This window comes from Podarcis filfolensis, assembly GCF_964270895.1.
Source record: "Podarcis filfolensis genome assembly, chromosome: 8".
NCBI classification, from domain to species: Eukaryota; Metazoa; Chordata; class Lepidosauria; order Squamata; family Lacertidae; genus Podarcis; species Podarcis filfolensis.
This window is the reverse complement of record NC_139611.1, coordinates 16,637,319-16,652,989: the sequence shown is the minus strand read 5'-3', so window position 1 is coordinate 16,652,989 and position 15,671 is coordinate 16,637,319.

Here is a 15,671-nt window from a genome sequence, read left to right as displayed (position 1 = left end):
GCATCTTGTCCCATCACTTTCCTAAATGGGGAGGAAAAATTGCAAAAGCGGTGTGGCTTTTACGTTCAATTTCAAACCGACTCACCCCTCTGATCATTTTGCAGACAGCATAGGTCAAGACAAGGCTTTCTATTCCTTTCGTAAATTAGACAGTTAGGCAAGGGAGGAAATTATATTCTATCCCGTCCAAGTAGCTCATGGTCGACACGTTATCCTCACAAAACAACCCTGCAAATTAGATTAAACGGAGCAGTCCAAATGGGGATTTGAACCCAGATCTCTCTTGTCCCAGGCTAATGTTTGGTGCAGGTTCGAGATATAATTTTATTTATTGTTTATTGAATTTATATCCCACCCTTTATCCCCCAAGGCAAACAGGGCGACAAACACCTGTACAATTTAAAAGCGAAAGCATTCTAAAACAGACTGCAGCCTAAAAACAATTACAATTGAAAACTTTGCAAAAGCAGTTTCAGTTAAAAAAAAACCAACAACATTGCAAAAGCAGCTGCAATTTAAAAAAATAATTCCATCCAGTGATCTCAGGGTTGCCAGGAACAGGATTCTTCCGCCACCAAATGGCAGGGTAAACAGGTAAGAAGATTAATTAGGGTGGAAGACTGGCACACCTCACTGTTTACAAGCAATGTTAAAAGTATCAATAAAAAAACATGTAAAGGCAAGTAATTAAAAATATATTTTAAAATAATAAAACTTAAGACTAGAAAGAGGTTAAAACACGTTGCTATCTATGTTTCTGATTAGGTTTGCCTAAAATAAAAATGTTTTCAGCAGATGCCAAAAAGAATGCAACCAAGGCGCCTGCCTGCCTAGTGTGCGTACTTGGGGGGCTTTAAACCTGTGTCCAGGCAGTGCCATTTAAGCCAGCAGCATCTGGGAGACTCCCTTGACAAAATACTTCTTTCTGCATAAACTTCATGTAGGCCTGGTTTGCACAGAATGCTAAGCTACGGTCAATGTTAAGTTGCTTTATAAACCAACTACAAACCCTGGTTAACAAGTAGCCTTTCACCATAGTTAATATGTCCTTAGTTAAGCTACTGAAATGCTGAACTATGGTTTAATAATAATAATAATAATAATAATAATAATAATTTATTTATATCCCGCCCTCCCCAGCCGAAGCCGGGCTCAGAGTGGCTAACCACAATAAAAGTAACACAGTTTACATAAAATCACAATCAATTGATTGAAATGCATTCTAAAACCAATTCATTCTAAAATCAAATCAAAATCAAATTAATGGCAACCATTGGGCTAGAGTTTTGTGAGGATTACCAAAGGAGGGGGTCAGACTGTGCCTTGGCCAAAAAAACCCTAGCTTAATAAACCATGGTTTGATGTTATGTTCAAACTAGCATCTGTGCAAAAAGATTTCTCAACATACTGTGTTGAAGAGTATTGCTTTAACAGGTCATGGGACCCTGCCTGCAGCTTGTCACAGAATTACCACCTTTGTGGATGTTCAGCCTGAACTAAACCAGCTCTGGTTTTGATGCCGAGAATCCTTTGGCCTAGCACATTAGTCTCATTTTGTATCGGCCAGGGTGACGCAAGCGAGCTTTGCGGGATCCACCTCCAACTTCTACACATCCATACAGGTTCTGCTTCTTGGGTTGTTTGGTTGTGTCAGACCTCCTTTCTGTTGATAGATGCTACAGATAACAATTTGTTTATTGTTCCATAAGGTGTGTTGAGGATGCAGTTACCCAAGCTCTTTTGATCATCCTTGCCAGGTAAGCTCATGGTGATGTGTGTTGATGTTTATTGCTGTTCTAACCCCTCCTATTGTGTAATTTTTTAAATTTAAAAACGTGGTTCAAAGGGTGAAAATGGAATCTGTATGGAGCTGGAACAAAGAAGTTACCTTAGACCAAATTGGTTTTTTTTATAAATATTTATTCAATTTTCCAATTTTATACAAACACAAAAAGAAAAAGAAAAAGAAAAATATTAAAAACAAATCAATATCAATATCAATTTTTCGATAACATGTTTCTTTGACTTCCTCATACCTCCCCTTCTTGTTTTCTAGTTCAAATTGTTAATCCAGCAAATCCTAATCTCTTAACATTCCTTTTAACTAACACCTTTTTTTTCCAATCAATTTTTAAATTTTATAACTTAAACAATATTAATCCCAGTTCTTTTTATCATAACAGCTAGAGACCACATAAGTTCAATCCAGCATCTTTCAAAGTTCATTAATTTTGCAATATTTCTGTAAATAGTCCTTAAATTTCTTCCAATCTTCTTCTGCCGACTCTTCTCCCTGGTCTCGGATTCTGCCGGTCATTTCTGCCAGTCCCATACAGTCAATCAACTTCATCTGCCATTCTTCCAGAGTGGGTAGATCTTGCGTCTTCCAGTGCTTTGCTATAAGTATTCTTGCTGCCGTTGTAGCATACATAAAGAAAGTTCTGTCCTTCTTTGGCACCAAATGGCCGACTATGCCCAAGAGAAAAGCCTCTGGTTTCTTCAAGAAGGTATACTTAAATACCTTTTTCATTTCATTATAAATCATTTCCCAGAAAGCCTTAATCTTTGGGCACGTCCACCAAAGGTGAAAGAATGTACCTTCAGTCTCTTTACATTTCCAACATTTATTATCAGGCAAATGATATATTTTTGCAAGCTTGACTGGTGTCATGTACCACCTGTATATCATTTTCATAATATTCTCTTTAAAGGCATTACATGCCGTAAATTTCATACCGGTGGTCCATAACTGTTCCCAGTCTGCAAACATAATGTTGACCAAATTGTTTATATAGGCCAATATTGTCTACTCTGACCGGCAGCAGTTCTCCAGAGTCTGAAGCAAGAAAATCTTTACTCTCAACTGTGACCTGCAGGGCCACATATCAAGTGCTTGAACAGAGTATAGAAACAAAATAAGGTACCTTCGGTCAGGGCCATGCTGAGCATGACGCATGTACCCCAACCCTGGGAACCAGAAGCCCCATCCAGGAAGGAGGTTCCCTGTTGCAACTCTGCATGAGTGGCTGCTCTGGCTTTTGTTAAGACAGATTGGAAACGGGTGGGAGAACCTCTGACCCTCCCATCAGCCTCGGTCATGGATCATGGGGCTTGTAGTCCCAGCAGCATTTGGAGGCGGGGGCACAAGTTCCCTATTCCCGCTGCTGTAATATCTCCTAACAGACAGCACTCTTGGCTTTTCGGAACGCCTCCAGAAACGTACCAAGCAGAAAAGGTGCTTTAGGAGAGGCAAACTTGTTGGACAGCCTCCTCCCACTGTTCTACGCGATCTTAATTACCCATTTGAACTAATACCCGTTTTGGTAGTGGCCTAATCCTGCCAGTGCTTGAAAGAGATATTTTGTGTGGTAGGCAAAGCTTGTACGTACTCTGTGCTCCTAACAAATAAAAGCTCTCTATAATCTATGCCAAAAAAAAAAAATAGCTGATTTGTCATCCGCATGCAGCTTGCATTTGTAAAGTGATCCTGCTTGCTTGTTTGTTTTACGTACTTCATAACTTTTTTTAGTTTAATTCTGCTAGGCGCAGGTATAGCCATCTGATTTATTGAATTGTTTTGGTTACAGTGGTACCTCGGGTTAAGAGCTTAATCCGTTCTGGAGGTCCATTCTTAACCTGAAACTGTTCTTAACCTGAAGCACCACTTTAGCTAATGGGGCCTCCCGCTGCCGCTTCTGCGCGATTTCTGTTCTCATCCTGAAGCAAAGTTCTTAACCCGAGGTACTATTTCTGGGTTAGTGAAGTCTGTAACCTGAAGCGTCTGTAACCTGAGGTGCCACTGTATATCCTTTTATCCAGCGCTCAAGGTGGCCACATGCAAACTTCTCTCCGTTTTCATCCTCACAACCCTTTGAGGTAGTTTAGGCTGAGAGATGGTGACTGGCTGAAAGTCACCCAGGGGGCTTCATGGCTGAGTGGGGACTCAAATATGGGTCTCCCAGGTCCAGCACTCTAACCACTGCTCTACACTGGTTCTTTGATGTTAAAGGTGGGCATTTACTCATATTGTGGAAATCATAAGGGCTAAAAAATGGGGGGGGGTGTTTTTTTTTTAATCTCCAAATTTAAAAGCCGAGGTTCACAAAGCTCCCTTATGTCCCTAGCATCACATTCCTTCGGGATACAGGGGCAGGGGGAGCAATTTCTCCCCCACCCACCTACCTCCAACACACAAAACCATCTCTGGCCCTCAGTGGTTAGGTGACAGGCATTATTCACATACAAAATATAGTAATGAAAATGGCAATGAAAACAAGCCTGCTATTCTGAAGAGCCTGTCCAAGCTTAGGGCAGGGGAATTAATGTGAATCTTTAATATTTGGACCAAAGTTTGCACTCCCCCTAATCTGAACTTTGCCCCTTTCGTTGTCTTCTGTCTCCCCCACCCAGATATAGAGACATAAGATGCTGCCTTATGCTAAGTCAGACTACTGATCCATCTAGCTTAGTATTGTCTGCACTGACTGGCAGCAGCCCTCCAAGACCAACAGGTAGGAAGTCTCTCCCAGCCCTACCTGGAGACACTGGGCGTTGAACCTAGGACCTTCTGCATGCCAAGCAGGTGCTCTCCCACTGAACTATGGCCCTTCCCCATAGCATTTTCTGATGCCACCTCTGCCTGGCTGCTAGGCTGCAAGCACAACTGCAAATGAATGCACCTGCCTATTTTGAGTTACTTGGGTCAAATTGTATGCCATGTGTTGGTCCTCTTTGTACAGATGGAGATGCATTTACCGGTATTTATTTTAAAACTACAGTAATTGTTACAAGAGAAAAGCATGAAGCTGCATTTTTTATGTTCCATGTTTTTATTAATGGCAATTCTGTTCACTGAAAGGGCTGTCACACAGAAGACGGAGCAAGCTTGTTTTCTCCCGCTCCAGAGGGTAGGATTTGAACCGGCGCCTTCAAGTTACAAGAAAGGAGATTCTGATTAACATCAGGAATAACTTTCTGACAGTAAGAGCCGTTGACTGTGGAATGGTCTCCTATGAAATGTGGTGGGTTCTCCTTTAAAGCCCTATGCGGCCTAGGACCCACGTACCTACGGGACCGCCTCTCCTGGTATGTCCCGCGGAGGACCTTAAGGTCCACAAATGACAACATTTTGGAGGTCCCAGGTCGCAAGGTGGTTAGATTGGTCACAACTAGAGCCAGGGCCTTTCCAGTACTGGCCCCAACTTGGTGGAACGCTCTGTCACAAGAGACTAGGGCCCTGTGGGACTTGACATCTTTCCGCAGGGCCTGCAAGACAGAGCTGTTCCGCCTGGCCTTTGGTTTGAACTCAGTCTGACCCTTATGTTTCCCTCCCCTTATGGTTTTGATGAGGCTGCATTTTAAATTGCATTTTAACCTGTATTTTAAATTGTGCCCCCCATTATGTTTTTACTGTAATCTTTTACTGTTGTTAGCTGCCGGGGAGGGGGGGGTATAAATAAAATTATTATTATTAATCAAAGATTGTTGAGCAGAGGTTGGATGGCCATTTGACATGTATGATCTAGTTGAGATTCCTGCATTGCAGGGGGCTGGACTAGGTGAAAGGGAAAGCACTCTCTGCACATGTTCTCTTGGTTATTGCTTTGCATGCCTCAGGCTGGAACCGCTGCTCAGGGGGCAGAGAGCCTGAAGCAAATAGCTGCAGCCCAACATTCATCCTACTCAGAGCAGCAGCAGACCCATCGAAATGAATGGGCATGCCTAACTTAGCTCCACTCACTTCAAGGGCTCTACTCTGAGTAGAACTTGGATGGAAACAACCCTAGGCTCAGCTCCGGGTTCTAATCAAGTTCTGCCGTTTTGCCTTTGTTTCGCGTGCGCTGGGACAAAAGTTTAAAAGCTTTTCCACAAAGTGAATTGCCAGCGGAGTAGGGAAATAAATAAGGATCCAAGCCATAGAAGTAATGGGTAAAAACTTCTTTTGGACGGAGTCAGGATCCTTGGCACTTTTGGGCAAAGCAACGTCATAAAAGAAATCCATTAAAAATAGGATCATTTCAATTAAACTCTTGCTAACTGGAGAGCGGTTCTTGCTTCTCCGCAGTCTCTCATCAGCAAATCACAATTCATGGGAGTATTGGAATTATTTCCTCCCCCTCGCTCCTCTTGACTCTTGGATTTTTGGCTCCGCGCAAGAAAATGGGTCTGTTCGCCAAAACTGGCACAGCGCCAAGGTGCACCCAAGTTCAGGGCAGCCGTGACCTCCCTCTTCGGGGTTCACACGCAGGTCACAAAAAATTGTAGCACATTTCAAAGATCCAACTCCCGTCTCCAATCAAAACAGAGAATGAACTCAAACATTTGGTCTTACAAAAGTGTTTGCGAAACTCCCGTTTGTTTTTTGCCCGCTAAACTTGGGCGCAATTTTGGTTTTCCGAGGGAGACGGAGAGGGAGAGAATTACGCACGGAGCTCCAGGCGCGCTTTTGGAGAGGTAAGGAAAGCGCACCGGCAACCTGGAAAAAGGGAGGAGCGGGGCGCACTCAGCGCTTGGCGGATTGGGGGTGGCAACCGGGGGTGGGGGACTTTCGAAAGGGCTCGATCCACCGCCACCACCTCTGTCCTTCAGGCAGAAGCTCCATGGAGGACGCTGCGAGCGCCGGAGCCGTCGAGGCGACCTCGGGGACGAAGAAGGAGCAGCTCGCAGACGGAGAGAGTAACGCCGCCGCGCCGCCTGCTCCTCTGCAAAAGCCCCCGTATTCCTACATCGCTCTGATCACCATGGCCATCCGAGACAGCCCCGGACAGCGCTTGCCCCTGCGCGACATTTACCGGTACATCTCCCAGCGGTTCCCCTACTACAATTTGAGCCAGAAGAGCTGGCAGAACAGCATCAGGCACAACCTCAGCCTCAACGAGTGTTTCCTGAAGGTGTCCCGGGAGGGAGCCGGGCGCAAGGGCAACGACTGGATGCTGGATCCGGCCTTCGAAGGCATGTTCGAGCGGGGGAATTACCTGCGCCGGAGGCGCACCCGGAGGCGCTCCCGGGACCCCGCCCCTGCGCCTCCGCCGACGGCGCCTTGTTTCACCTGCCCGGAGACACCTGCGCCCGCTTACTGCCCTTATCACCCATATCCTCAGAGTCCGCTTCCGCCTCCTGCCTATGTTTTGGCCGGATCAGGTGTGGCGCAGCCCTCCCAGCCTTACCCGGTGAGCGGCTGCCTCCCAGCTATGGGGCCCGTCGGCGGCTACGGACCCTACCCCAGATTCCTGCTTCCCGGCGGGGCGGCCCAGCAGCCGCCGAGCCCGGTTGCAGGGGGGCCCGTCGCTCCTTTCCAGTCGCCCCCCGACCTGTCCCTTTTGCGCGGTTGGAATTGGCAAGAGAGGATCTCCTGCGCCCGCACGGACTTCTAAAGAGAGGGCGACTTGATTCGGAGCAGCACCTAATGGACAGCCTCGTTGTGACTCAAGGTTCTAGTCCTGCTTAAGGAAACTACCCGCTACCTCTTAAGGTCTCAGCGCTTGGGGGGACGGGGGACGGGCAGGATTGGGGTGGAGAGCTAGGCGTTTGAAAAGCAACGGGGCACGATTATTTCAAATCTGAGAAGAGAGCTGCCGACATATTTACACCAGGTCTGCTCCAGTGGTTTTCAACCACACCTGGTGTAATGCAGGGCGGGGGACGTAGTTGCCGATTTCTGCAGCTGAATGTTTTGTTGAAAGTGCAGGAGCAGGTAACTGTCTGGTCAGCTGGCAACTGTGCTTGGACTCGGTTTGCCAAACCTGGAAAGGATATGTTGATGAGGAACTGGGCAATCTTCCTTTAGAAGAAAGCTTTGGTGAGAGATATCAGGTCGCTTCCCCTCCACCACCACCCCCGTGAAAAACCCAGCCTCATTTTATTTTTATTTTATTGGCTGGGTTTTGAGGGAGGTTAGGAGCAGTTTTAATTGCCAACTTTTCAACCAGTCCCTGCTGCTTGTGCCTCAAAGAATGGTCTGATCTGCAGGGATTAGAAGATGCCGGGTGCTTTTTACCTACTCTATGAACAAACTCATTTGTCAGTACCTGACAATAAGGCTACTCTTCAAGGCACAGCACTGGGGACAGGCTGAAAAGTTGGCAACCCTTGTCTAGAGGAGGTTAAAAATCTCCCCTGTCGAATTGAAAGTAACAAAATTGATGTTTCCATTACAGTGATTTTTTTTCTTTTTTTAAAAAAAGCTGCCCAACAGATAGATGGTCTGTAAAGTGCCTGTTGCAGAGCTGCAACTTTGTAAGTTCACCTGTTGACTTACAGCTTTTTTAATTGCTCCTTAGATGCAAGCGAGCTACAAGTGTGGCAGGCAGGCAGAAATGGCCATTATAATAAGTATAGTTTGGAAGTAAGTTCCATTTAGCGTATTGGGACTTGCTTCCTAAGTAAGTGGCTCACCTAGACATGGTCATTGTCATTTGTAATCAACTGGAAGTTGTTACAGGTGAAATGTTGCATTTAAAATTGGTGTCAAGAACTGCTTGGTGCTCAGGGCCAAAGTACCACCCAGTTTGACTAAAGTGTGGAGATTTTCAGCTGTGAAACAGAAGAAGGATCTTGTTTTTTTGTTTCTGGTTGGGAGTTGTGTAATGATTTCAAGTGTTCGAATTAGCTGTTTCCAAAGGCAGCATAAATAGTCTGGCAGTGGAAATTGACAAGATATTGCATGTGTTTAAAATGTTTGGGAGGAGAAATCTTGAAACTCCTCCCTAGGTTACTTTTCAAGTAGGATACTCCAGATTTAGTTCGTTACACACACCCACCCACACACACCCACACCCACACACCCCACTCAGGGAAGTTCAGTTAACTTGAATAAAATTACTTTAGAGTAAATGATTTTGGATTTAAAAGTGTCTTTGGTTCCTTTATCTTAACAATGGCTCTATTTATTTCCACAAAGCATGGTAACCACTTTCCCTCCTAAAATAGCTGAGTTCTAGCAAATGTGTAATCTACGCAGAGTAGAGCCATTGAAATTAATTTCAATATGTTTACTCTGAGTAGCACCTAAAATCTGCCAAGAGTATTCACTTATTTTAGGTGGGGCGGGGACCAGCATTTGGAAGTTTAATTTGAAAGGGATTATTATTATTATTACTATTTTATTATAAGGCATGTGTCATTTGTGGCTTTGAGGGATGATTGAAGTGTCTTCTCCCTCCCCCCCATTTTGTGCCGGGGTTCCTGGGTCATTGGTGAGTAGAAAGCATTTCACCTGGTTACATTTAGGACTTACTGATCCTTGCTGCAATGTTGGAAAGTGAAGGACAGAGCCTAAAGAACTGATTTTTCCAGTCTGGACATGTCTGAAAAATGCAAGGCAAGGGAGACTAATTTGCTTTTGAAAAAGGGGTTGCCAACATCTTGTGCTGGCTCCTGCTCCTCTACCTCTAACAAAAGGTTGAACCTGCAAACATTGTCTTGGTGGGATCATGATAATCTCCATCCTGTTATAAAAAGCCCCCCTTTGCTTATTTCTGCAGCTCAGATTGTTGAATTAATTCTGCCTGTAAAACTAAATTGTGCAAAAGTTTAAAAAGTTGTTTTATGTCACTTCCTGTGTTTAAAACAGTATTTGAAATGCAACAAATGTTGTAAATAATATTTTCCTGGGAAGAATTAAGTGTTTGTTGGAGTAGGGATGTGAATGGACCTCCCTTTTGTGTTTAAGTTTTCTGGTTTGGTTTCGCTGGAACTATTGGTTTTTTTATGGTTACTGGACAATAAATGTTTTTTATAGCAAGTGATGTCCTTTTAATGCAGGGCTGGGCTGCTATTTTTCTGTCTGAGGGCCACATTCCATCAGAGGAAATCACTTGAGGGCCACTTGCCAGTAGGGGGTGGAGCCTGATTGCACTGAGTTAACCAACCGGGAACAAATATTAAGCTGCTTCAGTTTTCACCATTGCCACCTCAGATCAGAACTCCTACACTGGGTTTTGATGGGCTTACTCTTAATTGAGACAGCTCTGAAACTGATTCCCATTTCTGGTATCAAAGAGCCCACGTACTGAGCAACTGGAAATAGCAAGTAGAACCATCTTCCTGGATTCTCCATTCCATTCCTCAGTTCCCCCTTGTCCTGCCCCTTTGTTAGCATTCTCTACCCATTTAGCATGGAATCATGGAATTGTAAGCATCTTAAAAAGCAGAGACATCACCTTGCCAACAAAGGTCCATGTAGTTAAAGCTATGGTTTTCCCAGTAGTGATGTATGGAAGTGAGAGCTGGACCATAAAGAAGGCTGATTGCCGAAGAATTGATGCTTTTGAATTATGGTGCTGGAGGACTGCAAGAAGATCAAACCTATCCATTCTTAAGGAAATCAGCCCTGAGTGCTCACTGGAAGGACAGATCCTGAAGCTGAGGCTCCAATACTTTGGCCACCTCATGAGAAGAAAAGACTCCCTGGAAAAGACCCTGATGTTGGGAAAGATGGAGGGCACAAGGAGAAGGGGACGACAGAGGACGAGATGGTTGGACAGTGTTCTCGAAGCTACGAACATGAGTCTGACCAAACTGCGGGAGGCAGTGGAAGACAGAAGTGCCTGGCGTGCTCTGGTCCATGGCGTCACGAAGAGTCGGACATGACTAAACAACAACATTATTATTATTATAAATCAAGTAATTACCTGCCCTTCCCCGTTGACTGCTTTCTGCAAGGTATTCAAGGTAGCGTACATGGTTCTCCTCATGTAACCTCACAACAACCCTGGGAGGTAGGTTCAGCTGAGGGGCAGTGTCTCCCCCAAGGTCATTTAGTGAGTTTTCTGGATGTGAGTGGGGTTTGAGCCATGGTATTCCAGGTCCTAGTCCAAGACTACTCTACAACGAATTAAAATTCAATATTTAAAATATTTAAAGCAAATCACTGTCACGTGGATTAGGGTGGGTTCTGAAAAAGATATCAGTTCACTGTTAGGAACGCCACCCCCTTTGAGAACCCCTACATTAATGTATCTTTGCTCATTTTGCCTTCTGTCGCCACCGGGTGGCGCCAACGAATCACCCAGGGTTGGATTCCTAAATCAAAGCCATTTATTCCTCCTTGTGGTCAGTCTCCCGTGAAACATTGGCCACTTGGAAATTGTCACATCTGTGCCACGCCGGCCCCCCCAATAGCTCCTGGAAGCTATACCCTGCAAGGCAGCGGAAGTTTAGTATCAAGAGTTTTCCCTCCTGGCTGCCTTCCTAGGTTGACAAGCCCCACCTGCCCCTCAGTTGCAGAAATCACCTTCTTGACCGCTGGACCCACTATTGGTCTCATCTGCTCAATCCATTGCATCCTGTCTTTGCATGCCCCTTTGGAGAGGGAAAAAATCACAGTGCTTGTCTGATCTGAGATCAAGCTATTTCACTACACTCAAGTTGTAGTTCTTGGGCAATGAATTTGTGCGTGTGTGGAGCAGCTCACAGGAACACTTTTGCAAGGGCCTTTAAATCACAATAGTTGCACCACATATTCTTTCATTGCATAGATGACCCTTTGGGTCCCTTCCAAATCTACAGTTCTATTATTCTATCCATTCCAATTTGCTTCCAGTGCCAGAGAACTTGTGTATTAAAGCACATTTCCCCCCTTCAATGAGTCATAGGAACTATATCGCTTGCCCTTCAAAGCGTTTGTGTTCCCAGCATCCTTAGCAAACTACAGTTCCCAAGATCCTGGTGTGTGTGCTTTAAATGTACGGTGTTGTGCATGTACTTATTTAACCAAGGTTAAATTAAATGTAAGGAAATTAAATATAAGAAGGGCTGTCACGTGGGAAATGGTGCAAAGATGTTTTCTGCTGCTCCAGAGGGTAGGATTTGAATCAGATTTTAGGAGATTCTGGATGGCCATCTGTCAGGAGTTTTTTAGCAGAGATTCCTGCATTGCAGGGGGTTGGACTAGATGACCCTTGGATCCCTTCCAACTCTATACAGTGGTACCTCGGGTTACATACACTTCAGGTTACATACGCTACAGGTTACAGACTCTGCTAACCCAGGAATAGTACCTCAGGTTAAGAACTTTGCTTCAGGATGAGAACAGAAATTGTGCTCCGGCGGAGCGGCGGCAGCAGGAGGCCCCATTAGCTAAAGTGGTGCTTCAGGTTAAGAACAGTTTCAGGTTAAGAACGGACCTCCGGAACAAATTAAGTACTTAACCCGAGGTACCACTGTAATTCTATATTAAAGAAATACACTGATTGGCCAACCCAATTTTTACAAGTAGTGGGCAAGTTTTGGCGTTCTTCAAAAGTCTTCATCAGGCATGGTGGGAGAGGAAGAAAAATAGACTAATGTTGGGGACGTGGATAGCATCAAGGGCGGTGTATACAATTGCATTGACTCCTCATCCATTGCGCTCCCACCGGTTTGAAGGTTTGAAGCCGAGTGGCACTGTGGGTTAAACCACAGAGCCTAGGACTTGCTGATCAGAAGGTCAGCAGTTCGAATGCCTGCGACGGGGTGAGCTCCCGTTGCTCAGTCCCTGCTCCTGCCAACCTAGCAGTTCGAAAGCACGTCAAAGTGCAAGTAGATAAATAAGTACCACTCTGGCGGGAAGGTAAACGGTGTTTCCATGCTCTGCTCTGGTTCGCCAGAAGCGGCTCAGTCATGCTGGCCACATGACCCGGAAGCTGTACGCCAGCTCCCTCGGCCAATAAAGCGAGATGAGCACCGCAACCCCAGAGTCGGCGACAACTGGACCTAATGGTCAGGGGTCCCTTTACCTTTACCTTTACATGTGATGCTGGTCACAATCTGTAGGTCTCCTGCAGCTTCTTGAGAAATGTTGCTGTTTGTCACGCAATAGGTTGTTCAGCATCAGGGAAATGTGCATCAGGTGAACAAATGTGATTTGGAACTCAGTGTGGAGTGAAATGACTTCACTGCTCATACAGTCACAAATTGGTCCATAGCTTAAGAAATGAAAGTTTATTAGATTTGCAGATGAATCCCAAGAGGCTGGGGACTCCTGGTTTATGCCTTGTTTTCACTCAATTTCCCGTGTGTTTTCAGCCTTTACGTCTAGCAATTGTTTTCTTTTCTTTTTTTAATTTGCGGACTAGCAACCTTTTAAAAAAAAGTTTCTTATATTTTTAAAAGCTGAGATTCTCACACCATTGTGATTGCCAGCTGATAAGTAGCATAACACCTCACTGCATTTCAAGCCGCTAATGCGTACATAGGGAGCCAGTGTGGAGTAATGGTTTGAGTCGTAGACTAAGACCTCGGGAGTCCTGGGTTCAAATCACCACTCAGCCATGAAACTCGCTGGGTGACTTTGTCCCCGTCACCGTATCTCAGCCTAACCTACCTCACAAGGTTGTTGTCAAGATAAATTGGAGAGGGAGAGAAATGTGTTTGCCACCTTGAATTCTTTGGGGGAAAGTTGGGATATACCGTATTTTTCGCCCTATAGGACGCACTTTCCCCCCTCCAAAAATGAAGGGGAAATCTGTGTGCGTCCTATGGGGCGAATGCAGGCTTTCGCTGAAGCTTGGAGAGCGAGAGGGGTCGGTGCGCACCGACCCCTGTCGCTCTCCAGGCTTCAGGAAGCTATCTGCAAGCCTGGGGAGCCCGCGGGAGTTCCCGCAGGGCTCCCTAGGCTGCGGATAGCAGCCTGTCGCCCGGCGTGTGGGGCGCCCTGAAGCAGAGCGCCCCGCGCTTCGGGCAGACATTGGGCAGCCCCACATGCTCGGGGGAAAGCGGGGAGGCGCAGCGCCGCCATCCCGCTGTTCCCCGACCTGGTTTGGATTCCCCAACTTGGTTTTGGGGGGGAAATAAAGGAAATTCCCCCCCCCTTTATTTCCCCCCCAAAAAACTAGGTGCGTCCTATGGGCCGGTGCGTCCTGTGGGACGAAAAATACAATAAGTGTAATAATAAAAAATGAAATAAAATAGCCCATGAAGAAAAAGTTTATTAGGTTAGTTGCTGGGTAGCTCATTTGGTAGAGCAGGAGTCTCTTAATCTCGTGGTTGTGAGTTTGAGCCGCATGTTTGGCAAAGGATTCCTGCATTGATGGGGGTTGAACTAGATGACCTGGGTGGTCCCTTGCCTACTCTACAATTCTGTGATTCCAGTTATGTCCCCTGCCCACAAAAAAAGGTTGGGGACTACTTTCTTTAAGTAGTGCATTTTCAGCCCTGAGGACTTGCAAATTATTTTTTAAATGTTTTTTTTTAATGCCTTGAGGACTAGTAAGCTTTTTTCTTTGTAAGAAATGGCTGAGATTCTCAGAGCGTTGCGATTGCTGGGTGATTGCATAGCATGATATGGGGAGTGGGGGGGAGGTACATGCACACCATGTAGCCCTGACCTCAAAGGCCCTGTGGCACCCGCTTTGACTTGTTTATCATGCTGAAAACTCAGAACAAAACCCTGAAACCTCGTTTCCTCTCAAGCTGCTGGTTTCCCTCTCTTTTGGGGTTTCTTTGGCGGACTGTTTCCCAGCAGGGCTGGTTAATTTCTCTCTCCCCGGCCCCCAGAGGCTTGCGGTAATATGTGGGGAGGGGGAGATGCTATTTTTTCTCTCTCTTCCTCACTTGTCTGACTTCCTTTTAGTTTTATTTTATGCTTCTAAAAAGGAGGGGGGCGGACTCATCAGCTCTGTCTCTCCAAATCGACAAGAAGGCAGAGCAAAGCAGAGATAAAGGCAGCTCTCTCCGCTATACCCAGGCTGATCAGTTGCAAAGGAAGTGGGTGGGCGAAGATGTCTTCCTCTCACCAGGCCTGCAGGAGAATTTGCGTCTGAACATTTCCCCTTGCGCATCAGGATTAAAGTCCCCCCCCCCCGCTCAACTGGTTATTTTGCATCCACTTAGCCAGGGTTCCTTATTTGCCTCTTCACTTCTTAACTTCAATTTCCTCCTTGGCAGAAAAGTGTGCCACTGCCTTGTGGCAGGCAGAGGTTCACCTGGTAAAGCGTCTGCTCCATAGGGATAGCCGCACACCTGCTGTCCTCAGGCCACACTCATCACTGACTTTTCTTTGCCTGGCTGGAATGTGTCCAAGATTGTCTCTTGCTGGCCTGGATGGTGTGAAGGGGCAGATTCTTCTCTGGTCAGCTGTGCACCAGGTCGAGAAAATTGTCTGCGGTGGGGGGGGGGTCCCAGCGACCTTTGGTGAGGATGCTCAGGCAGGGGCCTAATTCCAAACCTTCCAACTTTTCTCCAATGAAAATAGGGATGTCGTCCTCCATAATAATAAATTTATTATTATTATTGTTATTATTATTATTAATACACCACCCATCTGACTGGGTTCCCCCAGCCGCTCTGAGTGGCTTCCAACACATGAAAACATAATAAAACTATACAGGGCTGCATTCAGATGTCTTCTAAAGGTTATATCGTTCTTTATTTGCTTGGCTTCGGCGTCGCATAACTCCATACTGTCTAATATTTCTCCGATGAAAATAGGGACTTCCTAAGGAAAAGTGAGAAGGGATCCGGGTGGCACTGTGGGTTAAAGCACAGAGCCTAGGACTTGCCGATGAGAAGGTTGGCGGTTCAAATCCCTGTGACGGGGTGAGCTCCCATTTCTCGGTCCCAGCTCATGCCAACCTAGCAGTTTGAAAGCACGTCAAAGTGCAAGTAGATAAACAGGTACCGCTCCGGTGGGAAGGTAAACGGCGTTTCCATGCGCTGCTCTGGTTCGCCAGAAGCGGCTTTGTCATGCTGGC